The sequence below is a fragment of the Leopardus geoffroyi genome, chromosome D2 (genome assembly GCF_018350155.1).
Source record: "Leopardus geoffroyi isolate Oge1 chromosome D2, O.geoffroyi_Oge1_pat1.0, whole genome shotgun sequence".
Lineage (NCBI taxonomy): Eukaryota > Metazoa > Chordata > Mammalia > Carnivora > Felidae > Leopardus > Leopardus geoffroyi.
In genome coordinates, this window is record NC_059334.1 from 29,511,258 (window position 1) to 29,534,928 (window position 23,671).

A 23,671-nucleotide genomic window follows, 5' to 3' on the forward strand; every position below is an offset into this window, starting at 1 on the left:
ATAAAAAAGAAAAAGAAAATGAGTTCCCACAAAAACTTTAAAAAACAAATAAACAAATATATAAAGAAAGAGCGAGCAGATGTTTTGAGAAAAGTTGGAGTGCCACTTATTTATTTCTACTCTTTCCCCGAAATTAACCTTCAAACCTAGCACACCATGTCATTATAGGGTATATATATATATATATATATATATATATATATATATATATATATATTTTATCAAGTTTATATATTTATTTTGAGGGAGAGAGAAAACAGGATATGGGCAGAGAGAGAGAGGGGAGAGAGAGAATCTCAAGTAGGCTCTGCACTGTCAGTGCAGAACCCAATGTGGAGCTCAAACCCATGAACCATGAAATCATGACCCACGCCAAAATCAAGAGTCGGATGCTTAACTGACTGAGCCACCCAGGCGCCCCTTTACGGTGTATTGTTAATGCCCATTGGGGCTTTCTCCCAATAAAGGTACCAAAAATCATGTTGGGACCAACTGGCTAATATTTGGAGAAATGATAAAGCTAGAACCGTCCCTCCTTATGCCAAAATAAATTACATATAATCAAATAACCCAGAAGCCATCGAGAAAATTAGTAAACATGAGTATATAAATATTAAGTGCATTTGTGCAGCACAAAAAAATACAAAAGTAAATTCAGGTTAATAATGTACAAGGAGAACAATTTCACAATTCCCATAATAGACAAAAGACCAACTTCCCTAACTTACAAAAAGTGCAGACAAATCAATAAGAACAAGGTTAACAATCCAATAGAAAACTGGGCTGAGAATACAGCTACTCTCAGAAATATAGATGGCCGATACACATAGGAGTGCAACCTTACTTATCACTAGGAAATTTAAAAGAAGATAAATTGTTCACCTCTCAGAGAGTGGAATTTCTAAAGTTTGATAATACCCAATCCTAAAGCAGAGGTAAGGAAGTAAACACCTTCATACATTGCTAGTTAAGAGTGTAAACTGGCACCTTTTGGCAATTTGGTAGTATTTATTAACTTTTATAAAGCTTATATCTCGTTGTGCTCGCTTCGGCAGCACATATAATAAAGCTTATATCTTGTTAACTGGGCAATTTTGTCTCTGAATTTACCCGGATTTACACCAAAATATGTTCAAGGTGATCATTGCAACAGTCTTTGCAGCAGAAGAAAAATCAGAAACAACCAAAATGTCTCTCAATGAGATGGAGACGAAGATGGCAGTTTGTGGAATAAATTACTGTACAGCCATTAAAAAGAGAGTAGCATAGCTCTTTCTGTACAGTATGGAAAGATGTCTAACATGGACTATCAAATGAAAAAGGAAGTTTGAGAAGAGTATTAAGGCACTATCACTTTTGTGTACTTTTTAATAGTGTATACATTTGCACCTATAATTTTTTTTTCTTTAAAAAGATGGTGCTTTTCTTTTAAGGGAGGGGAGTTGGGCAGATACAGAGAGAGGCTTTTAGTTTCAGTTAATACTTTTCTGAACTGTTTGCACCAGGTCAATGTATTCATCCCACCATTTTTGATTTCTCGTTATGCTTTTTAATATTTTCAAAGAGCAACTACCATTTGTTTTATTTACATATGGCCATTGAATAAAACCTTTAAAAATGCATAGTGCAAAATATATAGTAGCAATCACTTAGAACTTTTTAACAAAGTTAAAGTTCTTTACACCTCAAGACTCGCTGAGTCAGATGCCCAACCTCAGGACCAACCAGATCAGAGAAACACCCAATCTCCTCAAGTCTGAGAAGCCTCACCCACTCTGGGACTACAACTCCCACAAGACACAGAGGGGTTAGAGGGAAAGGGGCATCTTGGGAAGTCCCAGTTACTTCCGGCCTCTGGGAGCCATCCCTCCGGAAGTACTTGTGGCTTCTGTCTTGGGGTTTTTTACAAATGCCTAGTCTTTAAGTGGGAAAGAAAAAACAGCTAAGGTCAGCAAGACAAAAAGGAGAAAAGTTGGAAGGTAAGAGACCACAAGCCTCAGAAGCGCTGAGCGAGAATAAAAATTAGGCAGCCTATGGGGTGCCTTAGTGGCTCAGTCGGTTGAGCGTCTGGCTCTTGGTTTTTGCTGTTGTGGGTTGCAGCCCGGCTTTGGGCTCTGAGCTGACAGTGCGGAACCTGCTTGGGATTCTTTCTCTCTCCCTCTGTCTCTGCCCCTGCCCTGCTTGCTCGCTCTCTCTTTCTCTCTCTCTCTCAAAATAAATAAATAAATAAATTTTTAAAAAGAAAGGAAAAAGAAATTGGGCAGCCTATAGGTGAGCTCTGGGCAGCCCCTAGAGTTGTCCTCAGACTGGCCGCTCTCCTGCCTCTCGCTTTTCCTTACACTCTCACGCCAAATTTCTGTCCTGCTAAACAAAATTGGCACTTTTTCCTTGCGGTTTTCTGGAACTCGAGCTTTCAAGGCACTAAACCCAAGTTCCAGAAACTGCTTGCAACACTTCGTCCTGATTTCCCACAACGCAGGCCCCCATCCCCCTGCTTAGGCTGGGATTCTGGACACCATTTGTGCACTGTGATAAAAAGGCCTCGATTCGACTTAGCTCCTAGCTTTCAACTCCTGCTCCTCAGAATCTACTGCTCCATTCCAGCATGCGATCCAGCAGAAATAAATGGAGCCTGCCAGGACCTTAGACTCCAAATATGTCAGTGTCACCAATTTGTAAAACAACCTAATAAAATCCTTCCCTGGCTGTGAGAACAAAATAGCATTTTGAGACAAGTACAGGATATGTTAAAACAGAGAATTTTTGTTAAGTCAGACATCGAATAGAATTTGTGAAAGAGTCCTTAAAAAGGCTGTTGAAACATTGCTTTGAAGTTTTAATCAGTGATCCCGTTGTTAAAATGGTGTGTAGGGATATGGATGGTGGTGGGGAGTTTGTGCGTGTGGAAAGAGGGTATGTGGAAACTACTCAATTTTGCTGTGAAACTAAAATTCTAAAAAGTCAAGTTTTTATTAATTTAGAAAAATAATAGTAAGACAGAAAATATAAAAACCACCATTATGGGGCTCCTACTATATGCTAGTGGTAAAGTTGCTTTGATTGCTGCTGTGTCTGACTCTTGAGCCGATTGTGAAGAAAATACATAAAAACACTACATCAAATTACCTGGCCAGAATTTTTGGCCTATTGGAAAATGCACATGACAAGGCTGTTAGGAGACCTGATTTCTAGCATCAGCTCTCCACTGGCTCCTTGTTGAGCCATACTTCCTTGACTTCCTTGAGCAATGATTCTCAACCTTAAAGGCTCATACAAATGATCTGGTGATCTGGTTAAAGGCCAACTGCTGTTTCAGAATATCTGGGTGAAGTCTGAGATTGTGCATTTTTGACCATGACCCAGATGAAGTCCCTGTTGATCCAGGGATCACACTCAGAATAGCAAAGGACTTGAGATCCTTTCATGCTCTGACACTCACACTCGGTAGTTCTTTCCCCTCTAACCTTAGTGCCTCTACTCTCAAGGAATTATTAAAGGATCTGTCAAAAAGGAGAGTGACTAGTGGCACCTGGGTGGCTCAGTTGGTTGGGTGTTGGACTCTTGATTTGGGCTCATGATCTCAGGGTTCGTAAGATCAAGCCCTGCATCAGGCTCTGCAGTGATGGCACAGAGACTGCTTGGGATTCTCTTTCTCTCCCTGTCTCTCTACCCCTTCCATGCTTGTGTTCTCTCTCTCTGTCTCTCTCTCTCTCTCTCTGTCTCTCTCTCTCTCAAAATAAATTAAAAAGAAAAAGGAAAGGGGCATTACTAAAAATTCCTGTCTTGAGGCAAAATTAAAAATAAAAAATAACTATTTAAACTATGCTAGTAATGCCTCTAGAAAGATATACAAGTAAGAGTACTTTCCTTCAGAGAGGAGGACTAGGTGGCCCAAGTACAGGCATGGTGGGTTAACTTTACTATATACTGTCATACCTTTGGAATTTTTACTAAGTGTGTATTTTCAATTAAAAAAAATTTTTTTTAATGTTTATTTATTTTTGAGACAGAGCATGAATGGGGGAGTGTCAGAGAGAGAGGGAGACACAGAATCTGAAGCAGGCTCCAGGCTCTGAGCTCTCAACACAGAGCCCGACGCAGGGCTCGAACTCACGGACCGTGATATCATGACCTGAGCTGAAGTCGGATGTTTAACCGACTGAGCCACACAGGCGCCCCAATTTTAAAAAATTACTCATTTTAATGATCATTAAAAAAGTGGTTAATATGCCATTTGTGAGTAAACAAGTCACTAAATTATTGGTTTGCATCTATTAGCATAACAGATTAAAAAACATTTTTTTAATGTTTATTTTTGAGAGAGACAGAGCATGAGCAGGGGAGGGATAGAGAGAGAATGAGACACAGAATCCGAAGCAGGCTCCAGGCTTGGCTGTCAGCTCAGAGCCCGATGTGGAACTCAAACCCATGAACCATGAGATCCTGACCTGAGTGAGGTCAGATGCTTAACCAACTGAGCCATCCAAGTGCCCATAACAGATTTTTTTTTAAGTTTACTTATTTTGAGAGAGAGCACGAGAAGGGGAGGGGCAGAGACAAAGAGGGAGAGAGAGAATCCCAAGCAGGCCGCTGATCTAGGGATCACACTTGGAATAGCAAAAGACTTGAGATCCTTTCAAACTCTGACACTCACACTCAGCAGTTCTTTCCCCTCTAACCTTAGTGCCTTTACTCTCAAGGAATTATTAAAGGATTTGTCAGAAAGGAGAGTAACTAGGGGCACCTGGGTGACTTAGTTGGTTAAGCATCCGACTCTTGATTTTGGCTCATGATCTTAGGGTTCATAAGCTCGAGCCCTGAATCAGGCTCTGCAGTGATGGTGTGGTAACTGCTTGGGATTTTCTCTCTCCCTCTCTCATGCTCTCTCAAAATAGATAAATAAGTTTTGTTTTTTGTTTTTTTTAAAAGAGGGGCGCCTGGGTGGCTCAGTTGGCTCAATTTCTATATAACTGGCTCAGGTCATGAACTCAGGTTCATGAGTTCCAGCCCTGCATGGGGCTTGCTGCTATCAATGCAGAGCCCACTTCGGATCCTCTGTCCCCCTCTCTCTCTGCCCCTTCCACGATGGTTCTCTCTATCTCAAAATAAATAAATAAACTTTTAAAAAAAACGGCACGGGCAGGGGGGGACAAAGTGAATTGTTGGAGAAGCTATGTAGAAGCAGTGAGCTGACCAAGAAGGGAGAGAGACATAATTTATCCAGGTGGAGAGAAGACAGAACAGTAATAAGCCCGAGAAAAGACTCAGAAGAGATGGTGACCAGGACCCTGGATATTTAAGCCATGCAGTTGCAAGACAACAGAACCATAGCATTTTCCTCATGTTTTAATTTTAAAATCTGATGATTTTGCTGGCCCCTGCTTCATGATGTACAGGCGGTGATTGTAAAAATAACTGTAGCGATTTTGGGATTTTCTCCACCCACCATTTAGCAAGAATTATGCAATTTCAAGAATTCAATCTTCTGAGTATGTCAGTTTCATTAAAGTTTTTTTTAGCTCTCCTGCTGTGAAACAGCCACCAGCACTACCTCGTGATTGCCACTAGAGGGACTAGAACCAAAGGAATCAACAAGCTTCACTGTATTAGATTCCTACTGCATACTAGATTCTTACTCAACATTCTGCATTTTAAGAAACACTTTTTTTGAAGCATATTTTTTATTTATGCATTTTTAAATACTTTTAAAAATCAAGGCTCCTCTGAAAGATATAAAATTTAAAGAGTACTATTGACCATTATCCCCAATACCCACCAACAAAATAGTCACTTAATAATGTTGATTCCTTTTTTTTTTCCTAATGTTTATTTATTTTTGAGAGAGAAAGAGCATCAGCAGGGGAGGGGCAGAGAGAGAGAGAGGGAGACACAGAGAATCCAAAGCAGCTCCAGGCTCTGAGCTGTCAGCACAGACCCCAACACAGGGCTCAAACTCTCAGACCGTGTGATCATGAGCTAAAGTCTGACGCTTAACTGACCAAGCCATGCAGGCGCCTCTATAATGTTAAGATGTTTGTGTGTCCTTCCAAATATTTTCAATTTCTATATGAATATATGTATTATTCTTTTTTTTTTAAGTTTATTTATTTATTTTGAGAGAGAAAGAAAGCACACAAATGGGGGAGGATCAGAGAGAGAGGGAGAGAGAGAATCCCAAGCATGCTCCATGCTGTCAGCACAGAGCCTGATGCGGGGCTCAAACTCACACACTGTGAGATCGTGACCTGAGCTGAAGCCAAGAGTCAGACATTTAACTGACTGAACCACCCAGGTGCCCCAAACATATGTATTATTCTTTTTATTTAAAACCGTGATCTATCTTCTGACTACCACTGTGACTTTATCTCCTACCACCTTCCCCCTGTTATGCAGACTGTATTCCAGATCTTCAAACTTGCCAACTTGTTTCAGCTTTAGGACCTTTGCACTGACTATATTATTTTCCTGGACCACTCTTCCCACATTTTTCTCATTCGGGTGTCAGCTTATTTGTCACTTCCTCAGGCTTTTTGTGACATCCATCAAATAAATATTCCCTACCGAAGTCAGTCTCTGTTACCTTTGTTTATTTATGTGCTTGCATACTTATGCACTACTAAAATGTAATCTTTATGACAGCCAGAGCCATAGCTGCCTTGTTTACTTCATATCCCTAGATTCTAGAACATAAATTAGGGACTCAAAAGGTATCTGTTAACTGAATAAATGAAAAAGTGTTGTACATACTATTCTGCAACTTGTTTTTTCACTTAATATATCTTGTACAGGTTGTATTTTACTTTTTGTGGATAAGCTTTATTCTTTTATTTCAGTTATATTCTGTATTTAATTTTTTAGATATTCACATGGCTCAAAAATAAAACAATATAAAAAGGTATTCAATGGAAAGTCTTGCAATTACTTCTACCATCTACCTAGTTCCCACTCAACCAGATAATCATTTATATTCATTTATTGTGTATCCTTCCTTTTGCAAATACACATATACTTATTATTTTCTTCCTTTTTTACACAAAAGAGTGGCAGGTTATGTATACTGTTTCTATACTTCATTTGTTTAACCAAGCACAAACCCAGAATTTATATATGGATTTATAATTTATTTTACTCAATTCTCTATTAATGGACATTTAGTTGTTTTCAATTTTTAATCACTGTTTTCAATTGTAATCATTGTTGCAATAATTATTTTCATGCTCAATAAATGTACAGTAGAATAAATTCCTGGAAGTGGAATGACTAAATAAAAAGGTGTGTGTATATTGAATCATGAGCGATCTTACCAAACTTCCCTCTGAGAAGATTGCCTCAATTTATATCCCCACCAACAGTGTACAAGAGCACTAACTTCCCCACACTCTTTCCCATCATAAGTATTATTGACTTGAAAATATTATTTCATCCAATCTGATGAATGAAAAATGGTTGCTCATTGTTTTGATTCTCATTTCTTTAATCATGAATGAAGTTGAACACCTTTTCATATTTTAAAAATAGTTTTATTGATACACATTTCACATGCCATATAATTCACCCACTTAAAGTCTATTTAGTATATTCACAACCATCACCATAATCCATTTAAAAAAAATTTTTTTAATGTTTATTTTATTTTTGAGAGAGAGAGAGAGAGAGCACAAGCAGGGGAGGAGCAGAGAGAGAGGGAGACACAGACTCCAAAGCAGGCTCCAGGCTCTGAGCTGTCAGTGCAGAGTCCAACATGGGGCTTGAACTCACGAACCATAAGATCATGACCTGAGCTGAAGTCAGACACTTAACCAACTGAGCCACCCAGGAGCCCCACCATAGTCCATTTTAGAATATTTACATCACCTCAAATAGAAACCTGCATCCTTTTGTTTTTGTTTTTAAGTGAGTTCTATGCCCAGTGAGGGGTGTGAATTTATAACCCTGAGATCAAGAGAGTCCCATGTCCCACCGACTAAGCCAGCCAGGTGCCCCAAAACCTGTATCCTTTAGATATTAGTCCCTTTCCCCCCTGTTGCCCCAGGTCCTAAGAAACCACTAATCTCCTTTCTGTCTCTACATATTTGCCTTTTCTGGACATTGCATATAAATAGAATCATATGTGTTTTTTTATGACTAGCTGCTTTCACTTAGTATAATGTTTTTAAGATTCATCTATGAATTCAGCATGTATAGTGATTCCTTTTTATGGTCAAATAATATTCTGTCATGTGGATATACATTTTTTAATCCACTTGCCATTGATGAACATTTTTGTTGTTTCCACCGTGTATTTTTATAGCAACATACAATTTTAGAGCAGCCAAGGACCTTAGGATTGTGAAGATGATACTACATTTAGCAAATAGTCTCCTTAACTACTGAGTCGTTTCTGGTGGGTAAAACATTAGGCTGGGAAACACAACATTGAAAATATCAACCTTGCCACAGCAGGACTCTCTGTGTAATTTTAATGTTTCTTTTCTTTGAGACTTAGTTTGTATATTAGCTCAGGCTGCCATAATAAAATACCATACACTGGGTGGCTTAAACAACAGGAGTCTATTTCTCAGTTCTGGAGGCTAAGAAGTCTAAGATCAAAGTGACGGCCAATTTAGTTCCTTGGTGAGGAACTTTTTTCTGTCTGCAGATGGCCACCTGCTCACAGTCCTCATGTGGCAGAGAGAAGGAGCTCTAGTCTCTTTCTCTTAGTCTTCCTTGGAGATACTAATCCCATCATGGGGGCTTCACCCTCATGACCTCATCTAAACCTAATTACCTCCCAAATACCCTACCTCCAAATCTCATTGCAGTTGGGCATTAGGGCTCCAATGTGTGAATTTGAGGGGAGAGAGAGGGCACAAGCATCAGTCCATAACAGTTTCCCAAATTTAAACTCACTTCTACCTACACATCAACTAAGGAAGAACGAAATAGAATCAAGATCTTGAATTTCTTAGAGAAATGCTTACCCAAAAAAGGAAGTGGAAGAAGCTAACTAATGAAGAAATAGGATAACTTCTACATAGTTCCTGTGGAGTATATACCTCAAATATGAATCATGCTGATATGTCTGTCCTTGAGTTCTTACGACAGACTAAATTAAGCAGTTAGACTTATAATAGATAATTTACTAAATAAGGTGATTTTTTTTTTCAACGTTTATTTATTTTTGGGAGAGAGAGAGACAGAGCATGAACGGGGGAGGGGCAGAGAGAGAGGAAGACACAGAATCGGAAACAGGCTCCAGGCTCTGAGCCATCAGCCCAGAGCCTGACGCGGGGCTCGAACTCACGGACGCGAGATCGTGACCTGGCTGAAGTCGGACGCTTAACCAACTGCGCCACCCAGGCGCCCCTAAATAAGGTGATTTAAATGCAATAAGCATTCGCGTGGAAGATCACCTAAGAAGTATCACAAAATGCGGAACCACAGGCTATGCCTACTGTAATAGTATTTCTCAGCACTGGTCTTTTGAATTTTTTTTAAATGTTTATTTGTTTTTGAAAGAGAGAGACAGGGCGGTGGACAGAGGATCCTAAGCCAGCTGGTGGCAGCGAGCCCCAATGTGGGGCTCGAACTCACAAACTATGACATCATGACCTGAGCCGAAATTGGAAGTTCAACTGACTAAACCACCCAGGTGCCCCAGCACTGGTACTTTGGATGACACAAGGTTAAGACTGTGTCATGCATTGTAGGATATTTAACATTCTGGTGCTCCAAATTAATAAATGCCAATAGTGGTCTCCAATTATTGTGACTATGGAAAATTCCCACTTACTATTTCCAAATGCTACATGGGGGTGAGGTAGTACTGATGAAATATTCTAGTCCAGCTCATGCATTATATAAATGAGGAAAACAGTCCAGAGAAGTCATTGAGCCAGATGATCTGACTTCTTCCCAAATGTTCTTTCCATTGTTGTATATAACACTTGCTCCTCACTCTCACTACTCAAAGTTAAAGGAGGAGCCGTTCTCCACTGAAATCCTACCCTTACTTGCCCACATCTTTCTTGCCTTTCCTTTCTATCCCTTTTTTCTCATTTTTCAATACAATAGTCCAGTTAAACCATTTCATCCATTTATTTTAACACATTTATTGGACACCTAATACGTTTCATGTTCTGGGCTAGGGGCTAGAAACACAGTGGTGAACAAAACAGACATGGCCACTACCCTTGTGGATAAACTGAAAGAGATGAACAATTTTAAAGTAGAATAAACGCATATAGATATGTAATTATTAATTGTGATAGTGACAGAAATGAAAAGAACCAAGGGGAAGCTAATTTGGAATTGAGGCACAAGGGAATACCTCTGAGAGGAAGTAACACTTAAGATGATGCCTGAAGGCCAATAGGAGTGAAGAGGAATACAGCTGAGCAAAGACCCTGAGTTGGAAGGTGCTGGGAAAGAAGGCCTTTGTGGATAGAACACCATTATAATGAGCACAGGGTGGAGTTGGGAGACAGTGCTGGAGGACTGACTGAGAGGGATACAGGGCCTTGCTGGCCACAAGGAGGAGTCTGGATTTTATTCCAAGAGTAAATATCCAGTTTGTGTCTTAAATTTTCAGTATATGTGCTGCCAAAGTGAGCACTGTGTCTTAAATTTTTAAAGAGCAGGGATGCCTGGCTGGCTCAGTCGGAAGAGTATGTGACTCTTGATCTCAGGGTCATGAGTTCAAGCCCCACGTTGGGAGAAGTAGAGATTACTTAAATAAATAAACTTTAAAAATAAGTAAATTTTAAAAGATCACTGTGATAAAGCTCATGATGTGAGATTCCATTTCAGCGAAGTGCAAGAACTGGCAAAACTGATGTAGGATAATAAAAGAAGAGCAGTTCCCTGATGAATGGGGAGAGTGGGAGACTGAGGGCATAAAGAAACTTCCTGGGGTGATGATGGCCATATGGATGTATTCATTTATCAAAACTCATCAAAATGTTAAGCTAATATTTGTGCATTTTACTGTATGTACTTTTTACCTCAATTAAAAACATAGAGGTCATTCTGGCCACAGGTACTTTAGTGAAGCAGCTTTGTCAATGGCGAGTTGACAAGCCAAGAAAGAATTCAGAGCCAAACTCTTAAGCAAGTGTTTAATAGCAATTCAAACAAAGGTACATTCTGGAGACGAAAAGTGGGCATGTCCAAAGGTGGCAGATTCCCCAAGAGGGATCAGGACTGTTTTTCTTTCTTTTTTTTTTTAATTATTATTTCTTTTAAAATGTCTATTTATTTATTTTGAGAGAGAGAGAGAGAGAGAGGGAATGTGTGTGTGTGCATGGGAAAGGGGCAGAGACAGAAGGAGAGAGAGAATCCCAAGCAGGCTGACAGCACAGAGCTCTATGAGGGCCTCGATCTCATGAACCTGGACATCATGACCTGAGTCAAAATTAAGAGTCCAAAATCAACAGTTGGGCACTTAACCGACTGAGCTTTTATTATTTCTTTTAAAGGAGTCTCTATGCCCAGTGTGGGCTCGAACTCACAGCCCCCAAGATCAAGAGTCTAGGGCTTTACCTACTGAGCCAGCCAGGTACTCCTTTTTTTTTTTTTTCTTCTTAAGTGTTTATTTATCTTTATGCTGGGTTCAAACCCTCACACCACGGGATCATGACCTGGCTGAAGTCGGGCACCTGACAGCCACCCAGGCACCCTGCCAGGTACTCATTTTTATGTTTAGGTAGGTTTTGGGTCATACTGAGGGTGGTTCTTGACCAAGGTTGCAGCCAATCAGCTAAGGGACTCCTCCTGGTTGAGAGGGGCAGTTTGGAGCCCTCTGTGGTCTATGTCAGAAGTGTCAAGGCAACTTCTCTCCGCTCCCAGGGTGTAGGGGGTAAAAACCACAATGTAAATATATCATAATGAAGCTATAGGTTACTGTAGAGTCGTGATCCTAGGGAAGACCGCATGCATCTTTTGGAACTTGGTTTCTGCCCTTTTACCTGTCAGATAGCATTTCTTCCTCTTCATATCTAACTAACTGCGTAGTCTATCAGTATCAGGTTCAAACTACATAAAATTGAGGTTATAGACTTTCTTTAAATGTTTATTTATTTTGAGAGAGAGGGACAAACCAGGGGAGGGGCAGAGAGAGAATCCCAAGCAGGTTCCATGTGGAGGAGCCCAGTGCAGGGCTTGGACCCACAAACTGCGAGATCATGACCTGAGCCGAAACCAAGAGTTGGATGCTTAACCTTAACCTATGAGCCACCCAGGCGCCCCATAGACTTTTTTTTTTTAACCCAAGGCCCAGAAAGATTAATAAGTTAGACTCTCTCAGGCCTCAAAGAACCATTTAGTTCATTTAAAACTACTTTGCTCTAAAAGGAAGGGGGTGGGGGGAGGGAGTCAACTAGTAAATATGAAGAAATACCTTCTACATAGTTCCTGTGGAATGTATGCTCCAATTATCAATTATGCCTAACACCACCTCTACTCTTGAGTTTTTACTGCAGTCTAAATCCAACGTTTTGGCTTATAAATAGAATATGTTAAATTCATTGAGTGTCTGCCTGGAAGTTAAGACTTGGGCTTCCCAGTTCTCTACAAAAGTGCCCATCAGTGGAGCTTCACAGGATACTGGAATCAGCTCGGCAGCTTTAAAACTATTACTGCCTGGAACCCCCCACCCCCACCCCACCCGGATATGTCAATGTAATCAGTCTGGGGTCCAGCCTCAGCATTGAAATTTTTAAGCAGTCCAAGTCCAGAAAGTAGCCAAGGTTGGAAACAAAATGCCTGGGCAATTCCACCTGGATTTCTTTCTTCTATCTTTAAAACGACTCCCATCAAAGATTGACTGAGCATTTTTGCATAATAAGGGCCCTAGAAACTGCCATTGCCTTCTATTGGATTATTTAAAGAAAACTTTAAGATTTAGATTTTGATACCTTCCCAATCCCAAGTCTCAAACTGTTTTAGTGCTGACCTGGAATCAAACCGCTCTCCAGTGCCCTATCCCCACTTTTGGGGCTCTGAGGCCCAGATTACATCTCCCTCTCTGGATATAATCTGCTGGGGGTTCAGTGCCCCATTCCCCTTGGCAATGCACTAAGTTTGCTTTTGAGTGTGTTTTCTGATTGACCTCTTCCAGCTTGCTAAGTTGAAGGTTTTTTTTGTCTCCCATATCCAGCTCTCTTTGGCCTAAGAGGGAAGGAATTAATGAGAGAACAAACCCTTCCTCCCTCCTCTTTGCCCAGAAAGCTAGATGGGAGAATAGGGGAACTGCAAATCCCAGTTCAATGGGGTCGGTACAGACCAATTACATTGAAGCCTCAGGCAAAGCAAAACTACCTCCTCTGTCCTGTTGTGTTTTATTTGAAGTCACATTAATGTTTACCCCCACATTCCCCTCAAAAAGTCTCCCTCAACTTGTTCAGGATTTATGAAATTTCCTCATTTCCATCATATCTGTATAGTGTCCCCAGAGACTTAGTTCATCACAATACTCATTTGTTGGGCACCTACCAAGTGCCAGGTTAAAACATTTCCAAGTCCCAATATTTAATTTACAGAATAAAGTGCTCTCTGTAAAACACATCCAACTGTGTACGGTACTGTTTTTTTTTTTTTTTTAAGTGTATTTATTTATTTTGAGAGACAGAGAAAGGCAGAGAGAGAGAGAGAGAGAGAGAGAGAGAGAGAGAGAATCCCAAGCAGGCTCCTTGCAGTCAGCACAGAGCCCAACATGGGGCTCGAACTCAAGCGTGAGATCACTACCTGAGTCAAGATCAAGAGTCAGCCACTTAAGCAACTGAGGCACCCAGTACACCCAGTACCTTTGTTCCTTGGACCATGCAAATGCACTGTTTGAGAATTTGTATTATAAAATGGTGAAATCCTGTGATTAAATGTTCTTTTGAATATGTAAATATGGATATAATGCAAACTTCCTAAGTAAAAAATTCAAGAATAGCATGATTTCAGAGCTGGGGAGCTGAGTCCATTGCAAATATTGTTGATACTTTAGCTGCTAAACAAAAAACATTTCACCACTGACCTTTATCCAAATTAGTCTTGAAAAATGTGATGTTTGAATTGACGTGAGATCTTCAGGAACACAGATGTTGTTTAAAACAAAATACATAATCCTATGTTTGAATTTTCTGTACATGAGTCCATTTCCCAATCTGAACTGTGAATTCCCAAAACTCAGGAACCTGCTTCTCGTATCAGCATACTCTTCCCCCAAGTACAGAACGTTTACATGAGGTAGGTGTTCAATAAATCTGTGTTGGATTTATAGTGCTTAGAGAATGGTTCATTTCACATGGTAATTTCTGAAGTAATGTGGTGGTTAAAAATGGCCTCTGGGAAATAAATATACTGGAGAATTATGAAGCAACAATCTGACGGGTTATCCTGCCCTCTCCAGGCAGAGGGACACCATTTCTGGCAGACCAGAGTCTCTGGAGCCCATTGAGAGGCCATTATCTACTTTTCTATTACCTGCCTCACCCAGTGTTAAGAAAAGGGAGGAAGAGAAGAATAAAGATCATGAGATACAGTCACTGACCAGGATTAACTCATATTCTAGGGCTGAGATCTTCAAACTGGAGTACTGGAAGACTTGACAGGGAATATGTAGGTATATATAATTTAAGAAAATTATATGCCCATACCCTCACCTATACCTTTTGGTAGCCTGATTCAGGCTATCCTTCTCCATTTCCTTTTCATGACAGCTTTCATACTTAGAAAGAAAAGTCACGCCCACCTTGGTCCGCAATACTACTGCAGTGTAACAATGTCCCCAGTGTGACAACTTCTAAGATGCCATACAAATGGACAGTAGTTGGAAATGGACCAATTTAATGTTTTATCAAGATGCCATAAGCTGTCCTTAGCTTCCTGCCTTTTCCAGACTTAAACATATTTCTGTTAAGGGTGGATCACTGATTTATAAATGGGGTATACTGGCCTTGGGATGTTCTGAAATCAGTGTGGACAATGGGAGCAATGGTAATTCGTGTTTAACCTAATTTCTTTCATCCTTCAGCTATTGTCCAAGAATGTCTTTTCATGAAGGAAAACCTGAGAAAAGCAAAGAGAACTTCAGTTAGAAATATTGAAAGGTTTAAAATAGCTTTAGTATGAATTTAAGTTTTAAAAATTCTCTTTCGTCTATTACAGCACTAATCCCCAGGATGTGTCATTAGCTGGAAAGAAAATACAGTTGCGGGGCGCCTGGGTGGCGCAATCGGTTGAGCGTCCGACTTCAGCCAGGTCACGATCTCGCGGTCCGTGAGTTCGAGCCCCGCGTCGGGCTCTGGGCTGATGGCTCAGAGCCTGGAGCCTGTTTCCGATTCTGTGTCTCCCTCTCTCTCTGCCCCTCCCCCATTCATGCTCTGTCTCTCTCTGTCCCAAAAATAAATAAACGTTGATTTGGTTAAAAAAAAAAAAAAAAAAAAAAAGAAAATACAGTTGAGTAGCTGAAGTAATGCAGGTTAGTAAGGCTGATTCTTTTAAATATAACTAGAAATTTTCCTTAGAATGCCTTTTTTTTTTTTTTTTTTTTTTTTTTTTTTTTTAAATAAACACTCCACCAAATGTGGGGCTGGAACTCATGGCCGGGAGATCAAGAGTCACATGCTCTACTGACTGAGCCAGCCAGGAGAACCAAATTTTTTGAGTTTTTGACACTGTATAAAACCTATAGATAAACATTTTACGTAACTTATTTTAAATTTTCTTTTAGGGTTTATTTTTGAGAGAGAGAGCACGCACAAGTGGGGCAGGGGCAGAGAGAAGAGAACAGAGGATCCGAAGCAGGCTCTGTGCTGACAGCAGCAAGCTGGATGTATGTGGTGCTTGAACTCACGAACTAAGAAATCTGAAGTTGGACGCTCAACCAGCTAAACCACTCAGGTGCCCCTTATGTAACTTATTTTCGATTCTGTGTTGTGGATTATCAAATACCATAGTTACCACATCTTATTAAATCATATCAAAAATACTTCTTCCCTTACTACAAGCCATCTGTATAAGTTTCTGATTTTGCGTAAAGTTACCATGAACCACACACTTGGTAGCTCTAAACAGCATACGTTTATTATTGCAGTTTCCATGGTTACGGAGGTTTTAACTGAATCTGCTACTCAGGGTCTCACAGTCTGCAGTCAAGGTGTACTCTGGGGATTGGTCTCATCTGAGGCTTGGGGTTCTATTTCAAGCTCACTGATTGTTGACAGAATTCAGTTTGGCAGTTGTAGGACTGAGGAGCCACCTTTCTTGCTGATGACAGCTGGGATCCACTCTGTTCCTAGAGGCCCCTGCAGTTCCTTGTCAGGTGGCCAGCTCACAAGGTGGCCAGGTTACCTCTCAGAAGCCAGCAGGAGAATCACTCCAGTGAGCTAAAACGGGTTTATAGAGGGGCGTCTGGGTGGCTCAGGAGGTTAAGCGTCCGATTCTTGATTTCTGCTCAGGTCAGGATCTCATGTTTTGTGAGATCAATCTCCCAATCTCCCCTTCCGGCTCTGTGCTGGCAGCACAGATACTGCTTGGGATTCTCTCTGTCTCTGTCTCTGTCTCTCCCTCTCTCTCTCTCTGCCCCTCCTGCTCATGCTCTCTCTCTTTCAAAAATAAGTAAACTTTAAAAAATTTTTAAAACACGTTTATGCAATGTGAGTTAATCAAAGGAGGAGCTATCCTGCGTATTCATAGGCCCCGCCCATACCTGGGAGAAAGGATGATAGATACAGAAGGGCAGATATTCTAGGGAATATCTTAGAATTCTGCCCTCCCCCCCACCATCTTCATCTCATTCCCATTTTTAAAATGTTTAGAGGTGCCTGGGTGGCTCAGTCCGTTAAGCATCCAACTCTCAGTTTCGGCTCAGGTCATGAATTCACAGTTTTGTGGGTTCCAACCCCAAGTCAGGCTGTGCACTGACAGTGCAGAGCCTGCTTGGGACTCTCTCTCCCTGTCTCTCTGCCCCTCCCCAGCTCATTCTGTCTCTCTCAAAATACATAAACTTAAAAAAAATTTTTTTTTAATGAAATGTTTAAAAATTTCTGCCTTCTATTACCAAAATACAAAATTGTATTTTAGTGGCTAGAGCAGCTGATTAATTTTTAGCATGATATAACTTCTTCTTTTTTTTTTTTTTTTTAATTTTTTTTTTCAAAGTTTATTTATTTTTGGGACAGAGAGAGACAGAGCATGAACGGGGGAGGGGCAGAGAGAGAGGGAGACACAGAATCGGAAACAGGCTCCAGGCTCTGAGCCATCAGCCCAGAGCCCGACGCGGGGCTCGAACTCACGGACCGCGAGATCGTGACCTGGCTGAAGTCGGACGCTCAACCGACTGCGCCACCCAGGCGCCCCTAACTTCTTCTTTTTGCTACAATACACAGGGAAAATGTGATGATGGTGTCTAGAAAAATTAGCAGAATAATTTAGGATCCATATTTAACTAATGGAATTATTTCATAATCCTTATTTAACTATTCCTTCCAAACTATATCAGAGACCAATATGCATATATAAATTTGCTTAAGAATGCCACATTTTTATAAATAATTTTAGCTGTATATTATATTGTATTATTATAAATTAAGTAATAAAAGCCTTAGATAAGGATCATGTTGAGGCACCTGGGTGGCTCAGTTGGTTAAGCATCTGACTTTGGCTCATGTCATGATCTCATGGTTTTTGAGTTCAAGCCCCATATTGGGCTCTGTGCTGACAGCTCAGAGCCGGGAGCCTGTCTCCCTCTCTCTCTGCCCAACCCCTACTTATATCTGTCTGTCTGTCTCTGTCTCTCTCTCTCTCTCTCTCACTCAAAAATGAGTAAATGTTAACAATTTTTTTAAAAAGATCATGTTTTATCATTATAATAAAAAATAAATTAATTTATATTACATAAAAGTTGATTTAGTCTTATTTGGTTGCTTTTAATAATCTATTTAAATTATACATTCTTAGAAATTTTTTTTCTTGAGGGGCACCTGCGTGGCTCAATCGGTTAACCATCGGAATTAGGCTCAGGTCATGATCTTACAGTTCATGAGTTTGAGCCCCACATAGGGCTCTGTGCTGACAGCATGGAGTCTGGAGCCTGTTTGGAGTTCTGTGTCTCCCTCTCTCTCTGCCCCTCCCCTGCCCCTGCTCACACTCTGTCTCTCTCTCTCAAAAATAAATATTTTCAAAAATTGCAAAAAATTTTTTTCTTGATTAAATTTATCATTTCTGAATCAGCACCTGACTTAAACCCACAAAGTTCAAGGGAGAATATCCTCTTCCAGAAAGTAATGTGCTTCCTAGAACAGGGTTTTGACTGCTTGGAATTTCACCAGTTACCTGCAGGTGATATTTAATCTTCATGGTGATTTTTCTTTCATAAGAATATGGTAAATTAATTGCAGTTTTAATTACCTACTTTATTTCTTTTCTTTACTACTACCATCATAAATTTAAGTGATGTATTAATTTAACTATTTAGTGGATTTGCAGTCTAACTAATACACACACACACACACACACACACACACACACACATATTTTAAAATAATCTCTATTCCCAATGCAGGGCTTGAACTGAGGACCATGAGATCAAGTGTCGCATGCTGTACCAACTGAGCCAGCCAGGTACCCTTAACCAGCTTATATTTTAATTATAATTGCAAGAGATGCTATATTTCAAAATCTCACCTACCACACACAAAAAAAACCAGTTTTCTCATGTGAATGCCTTCTGTATGAATGATAAGTGATATATTCCCCAAGTTCTATGCGGTCAGGAATTGTATATTTCTTCTCCATGTTCATACCCATTTATGCATCATTATGTACTTGGTTGCTTTTTTTTTTCCTTTTCTTTTCTTTTTAAGTAATCTCTGCATTTGACATGGGGCCTGAACTCCAGACCTCAAGATCAAGAGTCACATGCTCTACCAACTAAGACAGCCAGGCGCTCTGTATCACATTATGTACATAGTGGATACTTTGTAGTATCGATGAAATGATCAATTGAAGACTAAGTAAAATATATTTACTTTTTAATATACTTTTTAATGTACTTAAAATATACTTTTTATTTTATTTTATATTTTATGAAATATACTTTAATATACTTAAAATATAAAAATATACTTTTTAATATACTTAAAAAGCTTATCACCAAATAGGTGAGATAATACAAATGCACAAATAACTATTATGATGCAAGATGTGTAAAGTAAAAAATATCATGTACCAGTTTCTATAGAAACAGAGAGAAATATTCAAATATGAAAATAAGTGAAGATTTCAAGGTAGAATTAATATTAGTGGTAAAGGAGATTTAAAAAATAGGTCCCAGGGTGCCTGGGTGGCTCAGTCATTTAGGCATCCAACTCTTGATTTCATCTCAGGTCATAATCTCACAGGTCCATGAGTTTGAGTGCGACATCAAGCTCCAAGATAAAAGTGTGAAGCTTGCTTGGGATTCTGTCTCTCTCCCTCTCTCTCTGCTCCTCCCCCATTAATTCTCTCTCTCTCTCTCTCTTTCTCTCTCTCTCTCTATCTCTCTCTCTCAAAATAAATAAATAAACTTTAAAACTAAAAAATTGGCCCCAATAAAGTTTTAAATCAAATATATTTGATATTATTTGAACCAATAAAATTAGGTAGAAATGTCTGAGGGCTCCATAAAAGAGGTGTAAGTGGCAAAGATGTTTCCGAGAAAACATTATCACCTGGATTTCTGTCCATTTCTTTATTCTTCAGGGGCTGGCCTAATAATCACAGCATACCTTGATTTTGCTCAGGGGACTTCGACATGTCTTTGAGCTGAGCCAGTGCCTCTTCAGAAACCCACAAGGTAAGCAGAAAGCAGATCGTTCTGATCCATTATCTCTCAAGTATGGGGTAATTATTTTGAATGAGTAAATACCATGCTTCCCAGCATTAGGAATTGGGAAAGATAGAAGAGAATATTACTCATCTTAGTTTTCTCCTTTGGGTTTCTGACTCTTCCTTTGAGGCACTAGTACCAAAACTTACTTGGCTATAGGAATGATTATGAACTTTATGATTCATTAAAAAAAACATTTATTGAGCTCCAATGTTAATGCTAGACATTGAGTAAAAAGCTGAAGCCAAAAGTGAAAAAAAATAGGTGGTCATTGACCCTACAGAGTGGAAAAGAGGAGACACTCATTTAAGTTTTTTTTTTATTAAAAAAATATTTTTTAACATTTATTTTTGAGAGAGAGAAAATGAGCATGAGTGGGGGAGGGGCAGAGAGAGAGAGGGAGACAGAATCCGAAGCAGGCTCCAGGCTCTGAGCTGTCAGCACAGAGCCTGATGCGGGGCTCAAGCATGTGAACCATGAGATCATGACCTGAGCCAAAGTCGGACGCTTAACCGACTGAGCCACCCAGGTGCCCCCTCATTTGAGTTCTTATAACATTATTAAATATCTTTGAAAGTCTTGTTATATTTTAAATAAGTTATTTAGAGATGTAATAGTTTGTATTTTAGTAATTTGTGAGTTGATCTTATGAAGCATGAGTGATCAAGTGTTTTTTTGTTTCTTCATTTATTCTTTCTTTTTTATTGAGGTATCATTGACATATAATGTTATATTAGTTTCAGGTATACAACTTGATAATTTGATATGTGTATATATCGGAATATTGTGAAATAATTACCATAATAAGTCTTGTTAACATCTGTCACCTACACATTGTTACAGATATTTTTCTTGTGATGAGAACTTTTAAGATCTGCTCTCTTAGCAACTTCCAAATATACAATGCAGTATTATTAACCATAGTCGACATGCTGTACAATACATCACCCAAGACTTATTTATTTATTTTTTTACTGTTTATTTATTTTTGAAAGAGAGAGACAGAGAGTACAAGTGGGGGAGGGGGAGAGAGCGGGAGAGAGAGAGAATCCCAAGAAGGCCTGGCATTGTCAGCATGGAGCCCAATGCAGGGCTTGATTTCACAAACCGTGAGATCATGAACTGAGCCGAAATCAAGAGTCAAACACTTGACTGACTGAGCCACCTAGGCACCCCAGTAGTGTGGTTTTTAGAATGTAGCAAAAGCTACAATTTCCTCAGGAAATGAGGTTGGTTGTGAGGTTCAAACAAGAACCATGAGAAGAGGCTTAGAAACTGTGAAAGGTACTAATCACCATTAGTAGTAGTAGTAGTAGTAGACCCTGTTTTAGAGCCTCCCCTAGTGGTAATGAGCTGGGAAGTGTTTAATATATTAAATATAAATATATGCTCAACCGACTGAGCCACCCAGGCGCCCATAAATATAACTATATGCAATATACTTTACTCGGAAGACAAATCAGCATCGTCTTCAATAGTATCAAGAATGGCATCAAATTTGGGGCACCTGGGTGGTTCAGTCGGTTAGGCATCCGACTTCAGCTCAGGTCATGATCTCACAGTCCGTGAGTTCAAGCCCCACGTCAGGCTCTGTGCTGACAGCTCAGAGCCTGGAACCTGCTGCCGATTCTGTGTCTCCCTCTCTCTCTGCCCCTCCCCCACTCATGCTCTGTGTCTCTCTGTCTCAAAAATAAATAAAAACATTTAAAAAATTTTTTAAAAAAAAGAATGGCATCAAATTTGGGGCACCTGGGTGGCTCAGTAGGACAAGCGCCCAACTTTGGCTCAGGTCATGATCTCACCATTCATGGGTTCAAGCCCCGAGTCAGGCTTTGTGCTGACAGCAAGCAGCCTTAAGCCTGCTTCAAATTCTGTGTCTCCCTCTGTCTCTTCTCTGCCCCTCCCCACTTGCACTCTCTCTTTCTCTCAAAAATAAATAAAACATTAAAAATTAATTTTTAAGTTCTTTTAGGTTTATTTACTTTGAGAGAGACAGAGACAGTACTAGTGAGGGAAGGGCAGAGTGAGAGAGAGAGAGAGAGAGAGAGAGAGAGAGAGAATCCCAAGCAGGCTACACATCTCCAGTGCAGAGCCTGACGCGGGACTTGAACTCACTAGGCAAGATCATGACCTGAACCGAAACCAAGAGTTGAATGCTTAACTGACTGAGCCACTCAGGGACCCCACATTTAAAAAATTTTTAATGTTTTATTTATTTATTTTGAAGGAGAGAGAGAGAGAGAAACAGAGAGAGCATGCCAGCAGGGGAGGGGCAGAGAGAGAGGGAGACAGAGGATCCGAAGTAGGATGCTTGCTGTCAGTGCAGAGCCCTATATGGGGCTCCAACTCATGAACCATGAGATCATGACCTGAACCAAAATCAAGAGTCCAAGGCTTGACTGACTGAGCCACCTAGGCACTCCTAAATTTTTTAATTTTTAAAAAAATTTAAGCATAGATGACACACAATGTGACACACATTACACTAATGCAGTTAGTTTCAGGTGTACCAGATAGGGATTCAACAAGTTTGTATGTTACATTATCCTCACCACAAGTATGGCTCTTATAAAATGTTCTTACAATAGTTATCACAGTGCATATGAACATAACTTCTTGTTGAGAAATGAAGATGTTTTCTGAAAGAAAGTAAATCCAATTTTGCTGGTTAGATTGATAATGAGGACTAGCTTTGAAACTTCTTTATGTGTTGGGAATTTTCTATACCTATACTGACCAACACAGTAGCCTTTACCCATGTGTAGCTAAGGTTAACTGTGGAATTGAATTTTTTTAAGTTTATTTGTTTATTTTGAGAGAGAGAGAGTGTGCATACACACATGCAAGCAGGAGAGAGAGAGAATCCTATGCAGGCTCTGTGCTGTCAGCGCAGGGCCTGATGCAGGGCTCAGACTCATGAACAATGAGATCATGACCTGAGACAAAATCAAGAGTTGGATGCTCAACCAACTGAGCCAACCAGGTGCCCCTGGAATTGAATGTTTAATTTAATTTAATTTTTTTGAGGGAGACAGTGCACAGGGGGTAGGGGGAGGGAGACAGGAAGGGAGAGAAACCCAAGCAGGCTCCCTGCGGTCAGTGTGGGAGCCTGATTCCACAAACAGTGAGATCATGACCTGAGCCAAAATCAAGGGTCAGACATTTAACCGACTAAGCCACCCAGGTGCCTCACAGGAGAGAGAGAATTCCAAGCAGGCTCCATGCTCATTGTGGAGCCCAACACAGGGCTCCATCTCACCACAGTGAGATCGTGACTTAACCTGAAATTAAGAGTCAGACATTTAACTGACTGAGCTACTCGGTGGCCTGATTTTTCAGTTTTAAAGTTAAAAACCAAAACGGTGTAAATTTTATTATATTTTTGAAATGATGATATTCTATATATTGATCTCAATGAAATACATTTTTAAATTCATTTTACCAGTCTCCTTTAACTTTTTTTAGTGTGGCTACTGGAAAAATTAGAATTATGTATGTGACTCACATTCTGTTTCTGCTGGACATCACTGTTCTGTACGTTGTCTGAACTAAATCTGGAACTTCAATGTTTCAACAAAAATATATTCAAGCTATTTGATAAGATAAAATAATGTTACCAAAAATGTTGTATAGAATTTAACAATATTTAATATTCTAACCTTTCCTTATTAAACAAGGTACCTCTAATAGAAGAAGATTGGATACAATTTGCTAAACTTTCTCACAAAATGAGAAAGTGAATGACTCTAATAACTGAGTAACAATTTTTTGGGGGGGAGTCAGGTATTTTCTAATTCTTTCCTACCAAAATCCAAAGGAAGAACTAATACAATT

The 23,671-nt window shown here is 39.8% G+C and overlaps 1 protein-coding gene across 7 annotated transcripts in view; it reads left to right on the plus strand.

Annotated features, from left to right (window-relative positions):
• Positions 1-1,833: 1,833 nt before the first annotated feature.
• SIRT1 (sirtuin 1) overlaps positions 1,834-23,671 on the plus strand; it is a 64,960-nt gene continuing 43,122 nt past the window's right edge. For 2 of the 7 annotated variants that reach the window (XM_045437584.1, XM_045437588.1), the window contains exons 1-2: positions 1,834-1,979; positions 19,711-19,804. The gene's annotated coding sequence lies outside the window, so the exon portion shown is untranslated. Of the gene's footprint in view, positions 1,980-15,427; positions 15,449-15,824; positions 15,871-18,570; positions 18,592-19,710; positions 19,805-23,671 lie in introns of those variants that run through there. The other 5 variants (XM_045437582.1, XM_045437587.1, XM_045437583.1 and 2 more) reach the window with 4 other exon arrangements.